We start from the raw sequence: 15314 nt of genomic DNA on the forward strand, positions 1-15314 counted from the left end.
GGGCACGTTCTGCATGGAGCACTGGGTGTTATGCACAAACAATGAATCATGGAACACTTCATCTAGAACTAATGATGTAATGTATGGGGATTAACATAAGAATAAAAAAAAAAAAGGGCAGAGGTTGAGGATTCCTAGGCCGATTACAACAAGTATAATGTATCCGATGAGTCATTCAAGTCCTATTTTCCATTTCCCATGAAGACCTGATTCCATCTAATAACCTGGAAAGGTTTACATCAACACTGACACACTCAGAAGAAAACCAGGTCTCATCTGCTATTCCAGTGATCCAGGCTAAGAAAAATTGAGAGATTGATTCAATCAACAAGCATAATCAATAAATTTATTTTTATTTGTATATCTATTTGTACATCTATGTTGTTCCAAAAAGGATACAAAGTGCTTTACTAAACTGCATAAAGCCACCTAAAATATTTGATAGTTTATAAAATCTGAGACAGCATCAATTGTGAACTGCATCATTAATTTATGTACCACTAAGAAAAGATGAATGAAAATAAAAACACAACATACTAAATTAATAGGGTGTGGGAATTTATAGAATTAAACATTGACATTAAAAAAAAGAAAGATCTTGAGGTGTCTGGGTGGCTCAGTTGGTCGGGCACCCGACTCTTGGTTTCTGTTCAGGTCATGATCTCAGGGGTCGTGGGATCCTGGGATTGAGCCCCATGTCAGGCTTTGTGGTCAGCATGGAGTCGGCTTGTCCCTCTCCCTCCCCCTCTGCCCCTCCCCCCACCTCTCCCCCAGCTCTTGCACGGGCACTCTCTCCCAAGTAAGTAAATAAATAAAAATCTTCAAAAAAAGAAAGATCTTACATCAATAAGCTAACTTTACATCTAAAGAAACAGAAAACAAAACCCAAAGCTAGCAGAATGAGGGAAATAATAGAGTGGAGATAAAACAGAGAATAAAAAAACAGTAGAGAGAATCTATGAATGATAGATGAGACTGAGAGCAGCTTATTAGTTACATATAATCATAGCCCAGGGGAGGAGGACACTACATGCCATGCAGGGTTACATGAGGGTTACACACAGGAAGATAGTGAATAACCCGGGTCTGTGGGAGAGAAGACTTTTTTGTATTAAAAGAAGGCAGTGCTGACTGGTCCCTGTGGGAAGATGTGATTGGTTTCTTTCCACAATTCCCCGGCTAGCAAGGAACTGAAATTCACTACTCAGGAATAAGAAGAAACTACACGTAGGTCCCTGGATAAGGAGTCTTGTTTAGATAAGGGACCTTTATCCACAGGAGCAGCAAAGGGAGGATATTCTAGGCCTCCCAGGTTTCACCAGGCATCAAGGCTGCACATAATACATACCTTAGTTTTAGGCCTTAAACTATAACAACCACCCAGAGAATGGGAAGAAAATATTTACAAATGATATATCTGATAAGGATCTAGTATCCAGAATACATAAAGAAGTCTTACTGCTCAACAATTAAAAAAAATGAATGATCCAATTAAAAAACAGGCAGAAGACTTGAACAGATTATTTCTCCAAAGAAGATAAACAAATGGCAGCAAGGACACGAAAAGATGCTCAACATCATTAGTCATTAAGGAAATACAAATGAAAATTACAATGATATACCACTTCACATCAGGAAATGTAAAGTGGTGTAGCTGCTATGGAAAACAATTTGGTGTTCCTCAAAGAGTTAAACATAGAATTACCATATGACCCAGCAATTCTACTCCAAGATGTATACTCAAAAGAATTGAAAATGGATACTCAAATACTTGTACATGGATGCTCAGAGCAGCACTATTCACAACTGCCAAAGGTGGAAATAACCCAAATGTCTATCAACAGATAAATGGGTGAACAAAATGTGGTATATACATTCACTGGAATATTATTGGGCCGTAAAAGTGAATGAGGTACTGATTATGCTACAACATGGATACCCCCTGAAAACATAGGCTAAGTCAAAGAAGCCTTAAACAAAAGGTCACATATTATATGAAATATCCAGAATATAGGTAAAGCTACAGAGACAGAAAGCAGACAGGTCACTAGCAGGGGCTGGGGGAGGGGGTTATTGGGTGGGGTAAGAATAGGGAATGACTGCTTAATGAGTATAGGGTTTTCTTTTGGGGTCATTAAGTGTTTTGGAATTAGACAGAGGTGGTGGTTGCACAACAATGCACACATACTAAATGCCACTGAATTGTACACTTTAAAAAAGTTAATCTTATGTGGATTTCACATCAATTTTTTAAAAAGAGAAAAGAAAACACACCAATGTCCCTTTTTGTCAAACATATACATTTCAGGATCTCTTTATATGTTTCTGAAATAATACTTCGGCTATCAACTAATCAATGGTTTTAAAAGGCACTGATTTAAACTAAACATGTGCTCCCTGCCCTCTATTTACAAGCTGAGTCCTACGTATCATGTCCTACCAGATACGGTACTAAATTCTTCCATTTGGTGCCTACCTTTTCTGCCTCTCCTCTTGCAGTTTCCTAAATATAGTGGAGGATATTTCATTTCTTCATTCCAATGAACACAACAGTCTCTCAATCTAGAACAGCGGTTCTCACCCCTGACTGCACATTAAAATCACTTCAGGAGCTTTAAACAAAACAAAACAAAACAACAACAACAACAAAAACCTCATGTCTGGGCCCTGTTAACTGAATCAGAATTTCTGGGGAAGAAGCCAGGAATCTGGGGGTCAGGAGCTCATTTTTAAAGGCTCCCCAGATGACAATAATGCGCAGCCAGTGTTGAGAATAACTGACCTAGAATCATCTATATCCACTTCCCTTTAGCCAAGTGCAGTGTTTTCTAAACTCCATCATTCACCTATCAGTTTTGGAAAGTTGTGTTTTTCTAGAAATGTAGCCAATTGCATTTGAATTTCAAATTGAAAAGCATAATGTTGTTCCTAAGATCTTCTTATCTTTTAATGTCTATATATCTGTAGTGACATCTTCTTTTCCCTTTACTTATACTAGTTGTTTTGCCTATCTCCTCTTTCTAAATTAGTCCTACTAAGGGCTTATATATTTTCCAGTTGTTTCAAAGGCTAGAACTTTTTTCAAATAAAGATTTTATTTATTTATATGCCAGAGAGAGAGAGAGACAGTACACGCACACAAGCAGGGGGAGCGGCAGGCAGAGGGAGAAGCAGGCTCCCTGTCGAGCAAGGAGCCCGATGCGGGACTCGATCCCAGGACTCTGGGATCATGACCTGAGCTGAAGGCAGACGCTTAACCGACTGAGCCATCCAGGCGTCCCAAAGGCTAGAACTTTTGCCTGTATTTATTTTTTCCATTGTTCAGTTGTCCGTCTAATTTCTGCTCTTACTTTCTTTCCTTCCTTCTAATTTCTTAGGGTTTAATGAACTCTTCTTTCTCTCGGGATTTCAAAAGGAGGCTTAGATGAATGATTTGTAAATCCTTCTTTTTTTCTAATATGTACACATTTAAGGAAATAAATTTCCCTCTGGGAACAGATTTAGCAGCACCTTACAAGCTTTCATATGCTATATTCTCTTATCATTTAGTTCAAAATAATTTCAAACTTCCTTTACAGTTTCTTCTTTGACCTATAGGTTTTACAGAAGTACACTGTTTAATACCTACACATTTGGGGATTTTATTATTAATCTCTCATAAATTCCACTGTGGCCAGTAAACATACTGTAAATTACTTCAATCTCTTGAAATTTGTTGAGGCCCAGCATAATCAATTTTGGTAAATGTCTCATGTATACTTGAAAAAGAATGTATCTGGTGTTATACGCAACGAGTGAATCACTGAACACTACATCAAAAACTAATGATGTACTATATGTTGGCTAACTGAACATAATAATAATAATAAAAAAAGAAAAAGAATGTATATTCTATAGCCGTTGGTGCAATATTCTTTACCCGTAACTCAAGCCTAGTTCATTGCACTGTTCAAGTCTTTTAGATTCTGATTGTTTTATCTGCTTTTTCTAATAATTAGTAAAAAAATTTAAAGTTCTCTGCTACAATTGTGATTTCCTTGTAAATCTGTGAACTTTTGTCTGTATGTTTGAAGTCATGCTTTTAGGTGTGTGTGTGTATAACTGACAGTATTAAAACACCCCACTTTTTAAAATTGCCTTAAACTTCATTTTGTCTGATATTAGTGTAGTTATCTTAGCTCTCATATGGATATTTGCATAATACATCTTTTTCACTCTTATATTTTCAATATTTCTGTGTCCTTATATTTGAGGTACCTCTTGCAAGGAGGATAAGTGTAGTTTTTTATTCAGCCTGACAATCTTTAAATAGTATATTAATAACATTTACATTTAATGTAACTGCAGAACAAGTCTGGGTTCATAAGTAAAAATTTACTATTTGTCCCACTTGTTTAATGTTCATTTTCCTTTCTCTTCTTACCTTTTATTGGATTAACAAAGTACTTAATTTTTTTTCTATTTATATCCTCTATTAATTTTTTGCTTGTACCCAACAATTCTTTTAGTAGTTACAAGATTATGACATGCATCCTTGATTTAGTAGTCTCCTATAAAGCAGTATCTTTACCCTTTTCCAGACAATGCTACGATCTTGGAATACTTTAACTCCATTTCAACTTCCCAACTTTTGTGTTAGTCATGCATTATAATTCCACACATATTTTATGTATATGTATTTCATATTTTATGACCCTACCATTTGTTTTGTAGTCAAAATTAATTTAGATATACTCACCCTTTCTTTTTTTTTTTTTAAAGATTTTGTTTGTTTATTTGTCAGAGAGAGAGTGCACAAGCAGGGGGAGCAGCAGGCAGAGGGAGAAGCAGGCTCCCCGCTGAGTAAGGAGTCCAATGTGGGACTCGATCCCAGGGCCCTGGGATCATGACCTGTGCCGAAGGCAGATGCTTAACTGACTGAGCCACCCAGGCATCCCACATACTTACCCTTTCTATTGTCTTTTTTCCTTCCTGCAAATATTTCCATGTTTCTGTGCTATGTTTATTTTTATTCTGCCTTTAGTATTTCCCTTAGTATAGGTCTGCTGGGATGCATTTTCTCAATTTTAATGGTCTGAAATGTCTTTTATTTTGCCTTTAATTTGAAGGATTATTTACTGAGTATAGAATTCTAAGTTGGCAGTATTGTTTTATAGTACTTAAAAAAACAAAAGATTTATTTATTTGAGGGGGGGTGGGAAGTGGCAGAGGGGGAAGGAGAAAGAAACCCAAGCAGACTCTGCACTGAGCATGGAGCCTCATGCCAGGCTCCATCTCATAACCCTGAGATCACAACCTGAGCCGAAACTAAGAGCTGGACGCTTAACTGACTGCGTCACCCAGGTACCCCGTTTTATAGTACTTTTAAAATGTCATTGCATCACCTTTATGGTTCCTAAAGATTCTATTGAGAAATTAGCTTTCAGTCTTATTAATGCTCTTTTGATGCTAATCTGTCTTTTTTTTTTCTAGGTACTTTTAACATTTTCACTTTGTCTTTGGTTTTCAGCTATTTTACTATAATTTCCCTATGTTTGCTTTGTACTTACTCTGGGTTGTATTTAATGCTTCTAGAATTTGTAGCTTAATGTGTTTCATCAAATTTGAAAAATGCTGTCATTACCTCTTACAATATTGCATTTACCCTATGTACTTTCTTTTCTCTCTTTGTGATCCCAATTATACATATCTTAGACCTTTTTATTGGATCCTACATAAGTCTAGCACTTTTCTATATAATCCATCTTTTTTGTTCTTTATGTTTTGGTCAATATATTTTCTACTGACCTTTCTCCCAGTTCACTAATCTACTTTTCAGACATGTACAACCTGCTGTTCAGTCTTTTATGCTTTTCTTGCTTGTCTGACAAATCTTTAATCATTTCACTTGGTAACTAGAGGCAACAGGTACTATATGAATATCTGCAGAGTATATAATACTTGTTTCTCACAAAAGCAAATTAAACTTAAATGAGTCAACCTTGCTATCATTAACAATTTTAAGAAGTATAGGATTTGATTTATTATAATCTAAATGAATAACCACATTCTACTTAAAAGAAATGGAGCACTTTACAAAGGATATACAAAAAATCACCACGGTCTAGGTCACATTTCATATTTTTAACATACTCCATATTTCAAACTGGCTTATGTTAAAAGTACATAAAAAAAGATACTTACTCTCTCTCCTTTTCAGTCAGCTTATCATTGATATTATCTTTGATTGTTGATCTAGATCCCTTATGAATTATAGGATATCTTAGGGGCACTTGTAAGAAAAAGGAAATCATGGAGACCAAATGTGCTGTGTAACCAAGGGCAACAGCAATGCTTCCATCATCTTTTGCTGTAAATTCAAAAGCAGAGAAAAAGCAAACAACTATTTACCTTATAAATGTAGCTACAAGATCATAATCAATTTTAAGAGAGTAAATAAAATATTAATCACATCTAAATTACATGAATTTTATACAAATCTAAACATATTAACAAGACTTGAAATTTCATCTACTATATTTAGAACTATTGTTCAATAATTATTGTGATGAGATTAGCATTCCATATATGTCTTAACAAAGAGTTCTTAGTACACTCAAATATCCATTACTTTCTTTCCTTCCCGGCATATTTTTTTTTTAAAGGCAGAGATAATACCTAGTCTATCATACGATGTGAAAATTAGTTCAGAGGTTTAATCATAATGCATTATATGAGCATTATGTATTTTATTCATTAACTTTATAATCAATATAGTTGTACTGTTGTACTATTGTACAAATTAAGTCTAAGGTGAAGTGAAAAAGCACAATGCATCCTTACGGGGTATGTTCTCAATATCCATAAAGATAGTGTTGCATAAATAAGACTGTGAAATTTGAGATAGGATATGGAGGAAAAATATTTTAAACAGTAAAAGTAAAATGTCAAAACCACAGTTAATATATATCCTATTTATGCAGTTTAGGTGGAAGCAACTATTAGGAAAAAAAAATGTATGTACCCTACAGTCAAACACAAGCATCTATCTTTTTTTTTTGGTGATCTTTTTTTTTTTTTTAATTTTATTATGTTATATTAGTCACCATACAATACATAAGCATCTATCTTTTAAGAAGTCACAGATAATTACATTTTTAACTCACCATCTAGATTTCTGCTATTACCTACCGAGTGATAATAATCATCAGGTACTCAGAACAGAGTAATACAACAAAACGTTTTAAGCCTGCCCCAGGAGGAAGAAAAAAGCAACTGTTTGGTATATAGTATTCCCAAAATTCTTTTAAAAGTTCACATACACACACTCTGAAAGATTTAATACATAATCTAGACTATCTCAGGCTAGAGAGAAGCTGAAATAATTGAGATATCCTCGGCTTGACTGTTTCCCAATTTCCAAGGGTACCTTAACTTCAATTATTAGAAATGTTTTTCACATTCTTTTTAATATTTATACTTAGTTATCTAAGTACTAACTTCTTGTTGTAGGAATACCCCTATAGTCATCTATTCATCAGTTCGTTCTCCACCATTGACGACCATGGCAGATTCTTGGTTTCCCTTTGATCATCCTATAAAAACAGGTAACTTTCATTGTATACTTCTCTTCCGCCAGGAACTATTGTACTTTATTTATGACAGTCATTAATTCATCAACAATTACTAAGCTGGGTACCTTTTTATATGCTATTTCATTCATTTCACAGATGAAGAAACTAAGGGTCAAAGAAGTTAAGAAATCTGTCTCAAGTAACAGAGTAATATAATACAGGTTGGCCTGACAACAATGCCTCTGTCCTTAAGCACTCTACCATACTATCTCAGAAGTTTACTGTGGAACACATAACAATTTCTTAACTTGGGAACCTAGAATGTACCAAGCAGATGACACACATGTACCACCTCAGTCTCTTCACACTTTTCTTGTAGGGGCAAAGAACAGAGAGTTCCCAGTGACTTGGGCCATGCTAGACTGAGAATGGGCTTCTCAAATTAATGTTTGATGTTCTCTCAAACTAAACTGATAAAAAAAAAAAAAAAAAAGAAACGGCATTCATTTCAACTCACTACTCAGTCATGCCCTAACTGACAAGAATCCTAATTGTTCTTAGAGGTCATGTCCTCTTGCCCCAGTCCCACACGGGTACCTTGAGTACTGTAACACTTTACTTCTTTTGAAGTCTGTATATCACACCACCTTAGAGACTAAAATTACATTACACTACACTGTAAATTCATTACATTATAATTTAATCATCATATAATGTTAGAGCTATGAGAAATCTCAGAAATCACTGAGTCTGATGCTATCAATTTAGAGATGAGAAAAAATGAGATTTAGGTGGTATAAGTGACTTGCTCAGAACCATACAGGTAAAATTTATGAGTGATGGAATAAGAGGGAGAATTGTATATACACCCCTGCCCCCCAAAATACCTATCCCTGGAGTCAGAGCTGGGACAGTGAGTTCCATCAGAGGTCATCGAATCCTGCATCTCCTGCTTTCCATAAAGGATAGGGCTTATGGAATTTGAAATATTCCTATCAGTAAAAGAACTTGGTCTTGAAGAAACTTCTTTTGAAGGGAGAGGAGAAGAAGAAGACGATTTACAGTAATAATGGATAATGCTACACTAAGTTTGGACCTTCCTATATGTGCTTTACACTAAGCTTTTCCTTTCCTATGTGGCCAGACAGAAAAGAATTTGCAAACTTCTGGAAAGCAGGAGAAGGCCTCTTAATTAGCCTTCCAAACAGGTCAAATGAAAATTATGAATGCTTAAAAAAAAAAACAAAAAAACCCCAAACCTATCCAATGCTAAACAAGCAAGCATCTACATTTTTCCATATTTCTAAAAGCTTAATACTAAGAAATTGCATTTGCAAATCTTGAGACCACATCCACATATCTATTAAAAGAACAAAAACTAGTCGTCATCACCTCTCTTCAACGATCAAAACAATTTTGCTTAAATTTAAGATAAAAAGGCATCTCTAAGAGAAGCCTCCACATGGAAATAAAAATCCAAACAGAAACAGCAAAACCTAGAAACTAGATAATACTGGAAATCAGCTTCGATTCTGGTTATTGGCACTCACCATTGTTTCCACAAGACTCCCTGCTCCACCTATTAAAAACCCTAGGTTGTTTCCCATTCCAGGCCACGGTGCTCAGGCACAGCCTCACTGTTGAACACCATGGTGTTGGATTTCCAATATTGAAGCTTTATATTAAAAAGCATTTTAAAAGACCATGGGTGAGGCATTACAGGGCCCAAGGGTATTCCAATACCCTCAAAAGGAAAACCATCTCCTGGTAGGGAAGTCACTTTCATCACCCCAAGACCACTGAACCTCCAGTGGGAAAATGTGAGCTCATGTGGTTAATTATGGCTATTGCTGGCCACGAACCTCAGATGTCACTTTCTGTTGCCAATCACTTTAGCTAAAAAACCAAAAGGTTTAAGGTTTCCAGCATTCCAAGATCTAAAGGACTTTTTACCTGCCAAAGCCAAAACCTGGCTCTCTGGGGTGTGTTTTTCCAGTAAGCATTAATGACGTCCCTAACACCTAATGCAGAGCAGAGGTTTGTGTTCCTTATGCTGCTCTGAGGGTTAGAAAGGTTACAGATGATAGGTTTGTTGGTGAGAAGAAGTTGGGGGGGCAGGGGAGGGAAGGATTCACGGAGGAACAGGAATAAACTGTAAGACTCAGGTGTGTGAAAAAGATTCTATTTAACAATGTTTTCAGGGGCTTAAAAACAAAACAAAAATCTGCAGTTTCCTCATAATAATTAATTCTGATTTGTTTTTTAAATGTAGGATAGTTATTCAGAGCAGCAGTTTTTGTGTAATTTTTATGATAATAAATACCATCAACCCACAATGGCCATGACAATATTAAAAATTAATTCAAATGCCCCTTCAACTTATATGTTGGACAAACTATTAATATTCAAATGCATCCAAGTATAATAAGTGATCTAAAGGCTCTTACCATCCTGCCTTCCCAATCACTGAGGCAGCTGATTTGTTAAGGAACCAAGCACCCACTGATCCAGACAGGACAAAATATTTAAGACTCTAATCACTGCCACAGCATCTATGGAATCATTCCATGTTCTCAATGAGACACTGTTTGACATATGGTCTCTCCTTTCCAAGAAATCATGCCTGCATAAAGGGATACAGACACAGAAGGAAATCTGGGTCTCATTACCACAAAAGGCTCTTGTGTTATGGATTACTTAAAAACACACACAAACAATTTTTTTTACGAGAAATGTCTCAGTCAATGGAACTCAAATGAATACCCTTCAGCAGACAACTTTCTCCCATCATGTCCAGGCCTCTTTGGCATACTCTACCAGTAACTTACCCATTTAAAAAAGCACAATAAAGGTTGGGCCGCTATGGTAGAGTTTCTTAGACAGTGTCAACCCAAGCAATGGAAAGTTTGTCCCAGCAAAGTCTCATGAATACCACAGAATAACCAGTTTGGAGGTCCTTACTAGAGAAGGACCGAGAATGCAGCTGTTACAGAACACTAAAAAGTTGTCAGAAGTTTGGAAGAGGTTTTATTCAAAACAAGGACACAAAGTGCATCATGACAGGAATAATATGAATCTTAAAATCAGGCTGACCAGAAATGACTTTAGCTCTGCCACTGGCTAGTATGAGTCTTTGGAAAAATTAACTAATCTCTCTGAGCTTCAATTTTCTTGTCTTAAGAAAATGAGTATAATTCTTTCTCTCACAGAAGGAATTCATCCTCACAGTTGTGAGAATTAAATAAACAAGAAGCACCATGCATGATGTTCCATGTTACCATATTTCTTTACTCGCCCAATCTAAAATGTCCTCTTCCTCTTCTTTCAACAGGGAAATACTATTTTGTCTTTTAAGACACCTCAGGCACCATCTTCTCTGCAAAGGTTTTCCTGCTCCCCTCCTGATGGCACTGATTATTTCTACTTCTTTGAATCTTGTGTCCCTGTTATAAACTTCAAAATGCCTAACACAGAGTATGAAATCAATAAATATGTCTTGATGGCTTTGATTACAAGTTTAATGACCTCACCTGGACTGAAATCTCACTGAGGTAGGATCAATACCCTACACATCTTTGCGTATTCTCAGCACCTGGCCCGGCAGGTGATACACAAAAGGCACTCAGTGAATTGAGTATACGGAAGTGCCTTGCAGAATGCTAATATAAGATTTTAAAGTCTAACACTACCACATGTGCTTCTTAAAATTCCTGATTGCTGGGCGTCATAGGGATTGAATAAGGCCTTAGAGTAAAATTACATATTTGTTTCATTTCATCTCCCATTTCATTTTTCAGCAACTGCACTAAAAAGCTAAACTAATTTTTTAAAGGGTAGGAAAAATATATTGTTTGGTGGACATACTAAGAACAGAGAGCTAACAAAAGCTATGAAAAACTAGGAAACATAAAACTTCATATAAAACAAAAATAGAATCAAGAAACATCTCCGAGTGGAGTAAGGTGACCATCACCAATACGGAGATCCTTCCCTTACTGCCTCCCTGCAGATCATTCTCTATTTAGCAGGCAGAGTGACTTTTAAAAACATAAATCAGCTCATGTCATCCCCCTTCTTAAAGCCCTTCAGGGTTTTCCCACTCCACTGAGAATAAAACATAAACTCCTTACAGTGGCCTTAAGGCCCTGGCTGACCTTTCCTATGTCTTCTGATGTAACTCTTCCCCCCTGCTCTCCACTCTCCAATCATACAGGTCTGGTCTTTTCTGTCCTTCCTTCTTTCCCTCCTACTTTCTTTCCTTTACCTCCTCTCTCTTGCAACTAATTTCAATTACATTTATATAAATATTTTATATGAAAAGTGCTTTCAAATATTATCTCATCCAGCTGTCACAATTAATTACAGATGTAGATATTACCTCATTTTACAGTGAAAAAATTAAGCTGAGAGATTACGTGATGTGCCCAAAACATAGGTCTTTTCTCCCATACCCCCCCCCCTGAATTTTTTTCAGATATATCAAGTCTATGCCTCCATCATGAACTTTGTACTTGCTGCCCCCTCTTCTAGGAAAGCTCTTCCCCCAGATATAGCAGAGGTGGATTCTTTCAGCCTTCAAATTTTCTGTTAAATGTTTCTCCTCAGGTCTTCTCTGGCTGCTTTATCTAAAGTAGTTTCCCCTATTGTCTATGATAGCGTATTCCTTTATGAAACACTTGTTAAATACTTATTTTCTTATTTATTGGCGGTCTCCCTTAATAGGCTATATGCTCCCTGAAAGGAGAGAACATACTTGTTTTTTTCTATCATTATATCTTCAAAACCCAGTACAGTGCCTGGCATATTGGTGTGCTCAAGGAAAGAATGAATGTTTTGTATCCCTGGCACCTAGCACAGGGCTCAAGGTACTCAATAGGTTTGTTGAATGAATGAATAAATGAGGAAAAAGATGTGTTATGGCCTTCAGGCCATCATAACTGCTAAAATTAGCAACAAAGCACCTTTGTATGACTTACAGAGATTGGAACATTTTATAATGGAAACCAAACAAATTTCAGCTAGATCATTGCCTAGCTTTGTGGTCTTGAGCAAGTCACTAAATAGCTCATTTACACGTTGTAATATGAGATTACACCACTTTCCTTATAGGTTTCCTTTGTTTTTGTGAGGATTAAAGATTAGGCAAATGTCATGCTTTTATAGATCTAATCTTCACAACAATAACATAGAACAGGTAAGGACATGAATCAATATGTTCATACTATCGATTAGGAAATCAACTCAAAGCATGGATGGTTTGCTCCAAATTACATGGTTTCTAGAAAGGGAACCAGGACTTTAACATAGGTTTTCCCATTCCTGTTTTATCACTCATATTATGTCCCAACTACTTGTTGTAAGGGCTGTTGTATAAAGGCCAAAGGAGGTAATAAGTTAGTCTTAAATGTTAAAGGACCATAAATAACAACATTTTCTTTATTGGGAGATGGAAAAAGGTCTCAAATAAAACTAGTAATGCCCTTTTTTTTTTTAATAACTTCTTCCCAAATAGATAATACCACTACCTTTGGGAATAATCTATAAAGGTATTTAATAGGCCTCAAAGCATTGTATAGGCTAAGGGAAAAGAACTCACTTTGCTAAGAATAAAAAAAAAAATCTCTTTACCAATATGTCAAATAAAGTAAGTTTTTTTCTTTGGCCTACTGGTAAAGAGAATAGGAAAATTAAAATAATTTAAATATAGCAATTATTAAGAAGCACAGTCTATAATATCTTTAATGTCATTTTTTCTTACTGAAAGGAGGACAAAAATGACAGTATAACAGAAGTTGAACTTATGGTAGTGGTTTCATGTTACCAGAAATGTGATTTTCTAAATAACAACAGAACAGATTAATGTTTGTTGTTCTTCTGCTCCCAACCACATACAAATTTTTCATGAAAATCAAACCAAAAGGACAGAGAGATTATTAGTATTCTTACGAACCCTACTGTCTGATTTTCTTAAAGCTCACTTAAAAATGATTTTCTTTTAAATTTCAAATAGACAACTCAATAATTTTTTCCCATGATTAGAATTAAATAGTCTCTTAAGTTTCCCATCAGAGAATCTGACTCTATATACTTTCAGTTGGGAAGGGACAGAAGGTCCAAAAACCCTCTGGATAAAGTGCTAGGCAACCAACACTTCAAGATACCTCTATTTTTCTCTGAAACATACCCGTTTATTATATACACCAAATCCTTAGAGTAAAAAGAAATAAAATACCTTGGAAGTCCTCAGAATTGGGCAACTTGACACCACATACAAAGTAATCCTTATGCTCATTCTGCGAATATAACCAAAGAATGAAATTAATTCTTTTTCCGTGTAAAGCAAAGAAACCCTAAGTCAAATCTCAAAGAATTCAGTAGGTCAGTGTTAACTCAAAGACAATACTGTCCTACACTCAAAATATTATCATAATGATAATACTGTTGAAGCTGGATGATGAGTATATAATGATTCATTATACTACTATCTGTATACTTATATATACTTGAAGTTTTTAAAAATATAAACATTTAAAACATCATGTCTAAGCAAAAAGCCATGTAAAATTTTTATTACAAAAATATCCCTCGGGGGCGCCTGGGTGGCTCAGTTGGTTAAGGGACTGCCTTCGGCTCAGGTCATGATCCTGGAGTCCCGGGATCGAGTCCCGCATGGGGCTCCCTGCTCGGCGGGGAGTCTGCTTCTCCCTCTGACCCTCCTCCTCCTTCTCATGCTCTCTGTCTCTCATTCTCTCTGTCTCAAATAAATAAATAAAATCTTTAAAAAAAAAAAAAAGTGATGTTCAGGGCGCCTGGGTGGCTCAGTTGGTTAAGGGACTGCCTTCGGCTCAGGTCATGATCCTGGAGTCCCAGGATCAAGTCCTACATCAGGCTCCCTGCTCAGCAGGGAGTCTGCTTCTCCCTCTGACCCTCCCCCCCCTCATGTGCTCGCTCTCTAAAATAAATAAAATCTTAAAAAAAAAATCCCTCAATCAATTCATAGTTATAAATGAAGATTTTTAAGTGGAATTAACAAGATTCTGCGAGCAACCTAAAATCCTATTAGCTTTCCTCCAGAAAATCAGTCTTTTAAATCGCTTTTTGTTAAAAAGAAAATAAAACCTTCAAATTCAGCGATTTGGCTCTCTAAAGAAGAATTCTCATCATTCTAAATTTTTTTTTGTTTGCTTTTAAAAAATTATTATTATTTTTAATTTTATTTTATTATGTTATGTTAGTCACCATACATTACATCATTAGTTTTTTTTTTTAAAGATATTATTTATTTATTTGACAGAGACACAGCGAGAGAGGGAATACAAGCAGGCAGTGGGAGAGGGAGAAGCAGGCCTCCTGCCGAGCAGGGAGCCTGATGCGGGGCTTGATCCCAGGACCCTGGGATCATGACCTGAGCCGAAGGCAGATGCTTAATGACTGAGCCACCCAGGCACCCCACATCATTAGTTTTTGATGTAGTGTTGCATGATTCATTGTTTGCGTATAACACCCACTGCTCCATTCAAATACATGCCCTCCTTAATACCCATCACCGGGCTAACCCATCCCCCCACCCCCTTCCCCTCTAAAACCCTTAGTTTGTTTCTCAGAGTCCATAGTCTCTCATGGTTCATCTCCCCCTCCAATTTCCCCCCCTTCATTCTTCCCTTCCTACTATCTTCTTCTTCTTCTTCTTTTTTTTAACATATAATGTATTATTTGTTTCAGAGGTATAGGTCTGTGATTCATCAGTCTTAACACAATTCA

At 36.2% G+C, this 15314-nt stretch overlaps 1 long non-coding RNA gene across 1 annotated transcript; it reads right to left on the minus strand.

Annotated features, from left to right (window-relative positions):
• Positions 1 to 3953: 3953 nt before the first annotated feature.
• On the minus strand, positions 3954 to 14266 carry LOC145716221 (uncharacterized). The gene is made up of 2 exons (XR_014138750.1): positions 13786 to 14266; positions 3954 to 6349 (listed from the first exon to the last, which is right to left on the minus strand). It is a non-coding gene; the product is annotated as an uncharacterized LOC145716221 (long non-coding RNA).
• Between the last annotated feature and the right edge of the window lie 1048 nt (positions 14267 to 15314).

Source organism: Leptonychotes weddellii, chromosome 11 (assembly GCF_054177405.1).
Source record: "Leptonychotes weddellii isolate Sample4059 chromosome 11, ASM5417740v2, whole genome shotgun sequence".
Lineage (NCBI taxonomy): Eukaryota > Metazoa > Chordata > Mammalia > Carnivora > Phocidae > Leptonychotes > Leptonychotes weddellii.